The 8,216-nt window shown below is 38.3% G+C and overlaps 1 long non-coding RNA gene across 1 annotated transcript in view; it reads right to left on the reverse strand.

Annotated features, from left to right (window-relative positions):
• The window catches only part of LOC116014920, a 4,074-nt gene extending 3,711 nt beyond the window's left edge, over window positions 1-363 (reverse strand). The window contains exon 1 of the long non-coding RNA XR_004097512.1: window positions 316-363. This is a non-coding gene — a long non-coding RNA (uncharacterized LOC116014920). The remainder of the gene's footprint in view (window positions 1-315) is intronic.
• Between the last annotated feature and the right edge of the window lie 7,853 nt (window positions 364-8,216).

Here is an 8,216-nt window from a genome sequence, read left to right on the forward strand (position 1 = left end):
ACTACTCCGATCATTATGAAATTTTATATGCGGGTTCTACACTTATAGAACTACATGTCTAAAAAAAATAGGATCAAAATACCTTACCAATATTTCCCAATAAATCTCGGAAGTTACTGCCAGAATCTACCGTGATTTCCTTTCACTATTTTCACAAGTATAAGCCTATATGGACATAAATACAACATATACAAGCATATCCAAGCTATGAACATGTATACAAAAATATTCCCAAAGCTCCAAAAACACCATATTTCAACCAAAATCAATTATCCAAATTCAAGTGACTAATTCCAACTTAAGGGAATTCCTTACCTCAATTAGCTACTAAAATCCTTAGAAAGAGTCTTTGAGTGATTTCCCCCAAATTCTTCTTAAAATCCTAAGATCACAATCAACACCATAACAAGAGATTTCAAGAAATTACTCTCAAATTCATGCTCTAGGAAGGAAAATAGAACTATTTACCGAATAAAAACGAAGATTTACCGAATAAAATTGAGACTTGAGAAGGATTTTGGCTATGGAATTTGAAGCTTCAAGGAGGAAGAAGATGAAGAATCCCTCTCTCCCTTTCTCTCTCTCATTTCGGCAAAACACAAGGAAAATGGAATAAATTGGCTTTTATATTTTGATCACACTTGATGGCTTATGGGATAAGATTAAGGAAAAAATAATAAAATAATAAAATATCTCCACAACTTATCAGTTGGGGTCCAAACAGATAAAGTTTCGGTGGAAAATAATCCAGATAGAATAATTTTCGAAACTAAAAATTTATTCCAGACTAACCCTCAAAATTGGGCTAGGTTCGGTAGACCGCGAAATTTAGCGATGTACGATCAAAATAAATTTTCGCTGCTATGGGCTAATCTAATTAAATAGGAAATTCAAGAATAATAGTATGGTGTCTAGAAATCCATTTCCTAGGACAAACAAGTCCAAATACTAGTTCCTAAAAATTTTACGGTTCGTGACCGGGACGTACGATCGCGGCTTAATAATAACTATATTTCCTTATAAAAATCTTTTTGACGCATCGGTCACTCATCTCAGGAATGTCATAGCTTAAAGACATATTTCTCGAACCTTAATCTTATTCGAAAAGGCGAGGGGTTACAGTGAGAGACTAACCTCACAAGATTAACCCAGGCACAAATCCTCCATGACCAAAATATTAAATATAATATTTATACCATGTACCAATATGTTTACACAGTACAATATACTAAAATTTACTAACATCCAACACAAAAACATTTTTATAATTATACGAATCGTCATTATACTACCATTTATACTATGCCGTATATACTAATTACATAGATGTAGGACACTAATCATATATTTATATATGCACAGATTATGATATTTAGTAGATATACATATATAAAAATAAATTAACTATACACATATAGCATACCACTACTATGCTAGCTATATGTAAATACACACCAACAGTATATGTATATGCGAACACATATGCACGTATAAGATCCACCATTCACAAAATTATAGGCATATGTACATGAAGTCATACATACAACATTTATTATAGATTAAGTTTAATCATTAAACACAATACAATATATTTTTTTTCATATGTATGTACGAATTAACATACCTAATGAACTTATCCATAGATCATATATATTCCCATAACATGCTATACAAGAATACATACAGACTATAATTTCATGCTAATATATGATTACTCAGGTAAATTTACATATTAAACACAACTTTCACAAAGGTCAAAGATCACATAGTAAATATACAAATGCCAATTAAATAAATTCTTGACAGATTTTTGAACAAATGTTTTGCACATAAACACTTAAAAAAATGAATTTTTATTGTGGGGTAAATAAATTTTGAGTAGACATAAATCTTACTCTAGAAGTTGAAAATTCACTAGCCACACCCGAAACACCTTGAGTTGATGATCCATGTCTCCTAACTCTTGACTCGATGATGGCAAGGGAGAAGACTTCAATCAATGAAGAACAAGAAGACTAAGCTATTTTTTTTTTCTTTTTACTAGATGTGAATGGGGAAAAGGGAGGAAGAAAGAAACACTGTAGTAGAATTAGGATGGAAAGAGGGATAGTGATGAGAATATAATGGCATTAGTGATGGTATTTAGGAAAGGAATATGTAGGATATTATAACTGCCAATCTCATAATGATATATATAGGAATAGTCGAAGAATATTATGTGTATGTACACACGGACGGTACATCATATACACTAACTATGTATCATACATATGTTTAGATTCGAGAGAAAATATACTAACATATATATATACTTCTAACTGTACGCTACAACATATAAATACATATATCAAAATAGGAAATTATTAGAATTGCTAATAATGAGGATGACAAATTAGGATGAGATAAATTGATAAGCTAATGATACATAATCACCAATTGGGATATACGTAGAATATGGAAAGAAGCGTGAGTATTCTAGGTAATTAGCAAAACATAACCAAGTTCACCATATATAAGGTTAATTAAGAAAATATATTAAGATAATATAATATTAACAAAATATTCTCAAAATATTTTTTGGTCAAATATAACCAAATAATTTATTAGCAACGTAATATAATTACGGATGATATACTATAATATTTTAAAATTAATTTCTATATAGTAAAATAGTTTACCAAAATATTAACTATTATTTATAATCAAAATATTCAAATAACCGGGGTATCACAGTGGTGGAGGGCGTGGGGAGCTACTGGAATGATGCCACGTCCACCCACACGCGTGTGAGGCTGCGTGGGAAGATCCTGCTTCATGGTTTCTTCATTTTCTGCTCAGTTTTGGCCTTAAGTCCTCCCTTTGGCTGTAGAATACCTTAAAAACATCTTCCATAATCGTGTTAGTGATTTTTGGTCACATCTGAGTCTTAATGCATGAAATTCTTATAAAATGGGTAATAAACCATACAATTCTAGCCCGTAAATGACCCTTAAAACAGACTATTCTTGGTGCTTATCACCCACCTAAACACCCACTACCCACCTCCATCACCATTTAATGAAGAAAACAATGATTCACATTTCTTTGAAACACCACCTTCCAATCAATATTTTACCCCACCCAATCCTTGTGATTATATCCCACCAGTCAAGGAAGAGATTGAGATTCTAAAAGAAAAAATAGAAGCACTCACGAAGATGGCCAAGGACGGCACAGCCAATTTAAAAGCCGAAATCAAGAGCGAATTGAAAGATTATCTTGCTACCCTCTAGGAGGAAGGTCTTCCATTGGAAGAGGTTGAAACGAAAATTCTATCTATGATGGAGGAACTCATGACAACAAGTTCATTACAGGTTAACTACCCAAATGTTGATGATCTCCCAACTCTAGAAGCCAATCCAAGGGTTGTGGATAAGGTTGAAAAAGAAAATGCTAGCAAAGAGGTGAGTGTTGAAGAGAAAGTGGATTGTTATGCCTTGGTGCTTGAAGAAGTCCCAATTTTTGAATTGGAAAATCAAAAGGAGGTAGAGATGGAGATTGAGGATGATGATATCGAAGTAGTATGGGAAGATGAAGAGCCAACATGTGGTAACATTCTTAATTCTTCCTGCGTTAATATTCTTGAAAATTCTTGTGCTCTTATTGAAAACACTTTTGACACTTGTGTGGATGACACCCCTTTGAAATGCAATAGTGACCTATATGCTTGTGACACTACTCGTTTTTATTTCTGGGAGGATGATTCCATAGGCTTTGTTGATGATGATTCTATTAATGAGTGTGGGAGTGTTGATTCATTCGATAATGATAATTGTGTTTCTTGTGAGGATGACTCCCTTTGCATTGATATTTCTAATACTTGTGATTATGCTTGCTTTAATTTCCGGGAGGATGATTCTGTAGAAACTTGTGATATATTGATTGATGATTGTGAGGATTCTCTTTTGCTTGATAATGAATATGCTTGTTTCAATTTTTTGGAAGATGAATCCTTAGACTTGTGTGAAAATGAGTTGATGAGTGAGGGAGATGATGCTTCATTTTACTCTTGTGAGGATGAATGTGAGTCTTTGATGTTAGGACCATATTGTAATAGGTTTTGATGATACTAAATGTAATCTATAATCCCCTAAGTCTCGAAAGATAGGAAATTATATGTAAGTTCGACAAGTAGACTAAGAGCGAAAATACAACCGGGTCACTTGAGCTCAACTCGGAAAATATTTGAGCTTAAAGTAAACTTGTGTGAACATCGTAGAAGTCTCGTGTTATAATCTTATAGACAGATCAGAAGAAGGCACGGGACAACACTGGAGGAATAAGGGTCTGCGAGACATCAACTAAGTCTCGAGACATAAGCAGAGTTCGAGAGATAGGATCTCTCGATACAACAATTCAGTTCGAGACATAAGCAAAGTTCGAGAGATAGATCTCTCGATACATGGGATCGAGACATCAAGTGGTCGAGACATCAAGGTGCACCAATCCAAGGTCGGTCTTATTCCCTAAAACGAGGATTAATGGGAATATAAAAAGAGTAACTTTTTCCAAAAGTAGCAAGTGGAGCATGACTCAAGAAAGTGAAGTATGGAATATTCACTACAAGACAAAAGGTTCAAGTTACAAGACCACCACTCCATGAAAAATGCTGAAAATATGCAAGTCCCATACTCAGCATGGGAGACAGATTTCAAACGGAATAATTTTCCCTCCAACAGAATTATTCCTCAACTCTCATATAAAAAAGGACGTGAAGACACAAGTTCAAAAGAGGTTGGTTCGTTCGAAATTCTTAAGAGGTGTCTGATTCAAACGTTTAAAAGTGCAAGTGCTCAATTCGGAATATCATCCTGATATTCAAAACAGCGAGAGAAACACATCTTAGTGTTTGAGAGAGTTACAAAGCTTAAACTGCTATACATCTAGAAGGTGACCGAAGCTGCTCTACAAGGCTGATTATCCAACGAAAGCTTTTGGTCAGATTGGAGATTGTTACACTCAAACTGTGACAACCGGAACAACCTTGCTTTGGAGAAGGCAAGAAGAGGCGGAGTAACCTGGCAGCTGTCTTGCGAAAAACCTGAGGCTTGAGGCGGGCTTGGTGATCAAAGCTCAAGTGCTCGAGAGGTGGAGTAACTAGAAGCGGGGTGAAAAACCTGAGGAGAGGTGGAGTAACCTGGGAGCTGTCTTGTGAAGATCCTGAGGCTTGAGGCGGGCTTGGTGATCAAAGCTCAAGTGCTCGATAGGTGGAGTAACAAGAAGTGGGGCGAAAAACCTAAGGCTTGAGGCGGGCTTCGTGATCAAAGCTCAAGCGCTCGATATTGTACTGAAAAGGGAAGTTTTTAGTGCAATCCTTCCAGGGAGTTTCTGGAAGAAGAGTGGACATAGGCGGGTTGGCCGAACCACTTAAAAATCTCTCTCGCATTTACTTTCTGCTTTTTTATCTCTCGCTATCTAACTCTCGAACTGCACTACATATAATCACACCTCTCGAACTAACTCAAACTCGTGCTAATTGTGAGGTATTGGACCTAAACATCCTAAGTCCAATACACACGAGAGGTCGAAAAAGATTTGCAAAATCTTATACAAGTCTATTCACCCCCCTCTCTAGACTTGTACCCCATCCCCTTGGGACTAACAATTGGTATCAGAGCAAGTTCTCTGATCGATATAAACCTTTGTTTATATTGCCTAGAGATCCTTCTTTGAAAAATCTTTTGAAAATATTTTCAAAGCACAAGATAATTTTTCAAATATGGATAGCATGTTGTCGAGACATCTCCTTTTCGATCTTAGCAGGTTCGATGACTGGAAAACATGCATGCTTGCGTATCTATCAGTCCTCCATGATGAGATGGCCGAAGTTATAACATCTGGACCAGTCAAGATTTTAATGGTCAACACGGCTGCTGAACAAACCAAGGATACACCAAAGTATGTCCCCAAACCTAAGGAAGAATGGACGAGTGACGATAGGAAGAGGAACAACCTTGACAACATTGCCAAGGACATCCTTTTCAGAGCCATAGACGAAACCATCTTCCCTAGAGTAAGGAAGTGCAATACAGCCAAAGAGGTATGGGACACTTTAATGTTGATTGGTGAAGGTGACGAACAGGAGAAGGAGAACAAGCTCACTGTGGCTATGAAGAAGTTCGAGGACTTCAAGATGAAGCCAGGAGAGAGCGTCGACAGCATGGAATCTCGGTTCATGAAGCTGACAACCGCGATCAATGATCTCAATAAGGACATCCCATAGAAGGAACTAAACCTGAAGGTCCTACGAGGCCTAACCAAGGAGTGGGAGATGAAGGTGATCACAATGCGAGATCACAGAGATCTGAAGAATACCTCCACAAACCAACTCTTTCGAGACCTCAAAGCCTTCGAGTTTGAGATGTTCCCGAGAGATGAGGACGTAGTGGACCGACGAAACGTGGCACTTGTTGCTGATCAACCATCCACATCCTCAAGGTCAGGCCCTAACCCTACTAATATGTTATCTGACGAACAGTTTGCTCTCTTCATGAGGAAATTCAGGAAATTCATGAGGAAGTCAACGGAGAGCAACACAAGTTCACCTTCCTCCTCAAGAAGGAACAATGAGAAACATTCATCCAGAAGGATGGAGGAGGAAAATCAGGGTCTTTGCTACAACTGCAGGAGACTAGGACATTTCAAAGCCGAGTGCCCTTACCCTATGGTAAGTAAGTATCAAGGCCAAGAAGGCAGGGACTCTAGGAGAAAGGAGGAATCCAAAGAGAAGCCAGCACAAAGTGGCTTCAAGGGAGATTCAAAGAAACATCTGCGCAGAAAGGCGCTTGTTGCTGAGGAACTCGAGAGAGCAATCGAGGAGTCCGAGACGTCGAGCTCCAGTGAAGGCAGCAGCAGCTCAGAAGATGAGAGGGGACTCATCTGCTTATACACCGAGGAAGAAGAGGATCAATGTCTAATGGCCATTGACAATGAGGTAACCTCTACTTCCACATCTCGCTGCTCTACCTCTACCTCTCGTTGTTCTTCGTTCAGAAGCGATGAAGATCCCTTTGAGATGCTCGAAACACTTAAAAGGGATCTCTCTGTCGCTAACAGCACTCATGCCAAAATCCGGGAAGAAAACAGCGAGCTAACTGCCGAAAGAGATATGCTTAAGAACGTCTCGAAAGAGAATTTGGAGCTAACTCTCAAAGTAAGTGAGTTAGAAGCTAAAGTAATCCTACTGACTGAAGAGTGCAAAGCTCGAGAGACCAGAGAGCTTAATCTTAGAAAGGTCATAGCATCATACACTAATTCCTCCAAAGCTATGGAGAAAATGGTGAATGATCACAGACCTACCAGTGATAGAACCGGTCTAGGGTTCCGTCAAGACTGTCTCTCGAGAGATAAACAGACCAATGGTTTCGGAACTTCAAATAATGGAGGATCTCAACCCAAACCAAACAATGGTCATAAAATACCAACAGGAAAGACCAGAGTAGCAATCCACAAACCGTCCCTATACACCAGCAATGGAAAGTATAGGAATGCTACAAAGAACAGCCGGGTTATCAATATCGAGAGATCACCTAGCTATCTCTCGCAAGGCTGTTCCAAGTACAAAAAAAGCTACATTCCATATAATGCGCCTCAAGGCAAATATGGAAGGTCTGAGTTCCATAGAGTTAGGAACTCACGGATGGAGAAAGGCAGACTCTATCCATCTAGTGAGGATTGGTCATCGGATCATGATTTCTGGAAGAAACCTCACTTCCAGCAATTTCACATGACCAAACAGCGTATGAAAGGCATGGTGCGTAAGCCGATCGAAAAGTCTATACCTAAGTTGATTTATGCACCAAAGAGGTCCAAAACTTTTGCTAGCATTCCCTTTAATTATCAAACGTACAATGGCTACATTGCACCTAGGCCTGGAGTAATGGGCCCAAGGTATAAATGGATGCCTAAACTCACTAACCTACTAGGACCCAAAGTTTGGGTACCTAAATCTAGTTAATTTTCTTGCAGGAAACCAGGGACGTGTGGTTTATTGACAGTGGATGCTCGAGACATATGACTGGAAACCTCACGCTGCTTGAGAACATCCACCCTATCGAAGGTCCCTTGGTAACTTTTGGCGACAACGAGAAGAAAGGACGCACGAAGGCTGTTGGTGAAATCCACAAGAATGAACTGGTGATCAAGGAGGTATCTTATGTTGAAGGACTCAAGTTTAA

This window comes from Ipomoea triloba, chromosome 4 (genome assembly GCF_003576645.1).
Source record: "Ipomoea triloba cultivar NCNSP0323 chromosome 4, ASM357664v1".
NCBI lineage: Eukaryota > Viridiplantae > Streptophyta > Magnoliopsida > Solanales > Convolvulaceae > Ipomoea > Ipomoea triloba.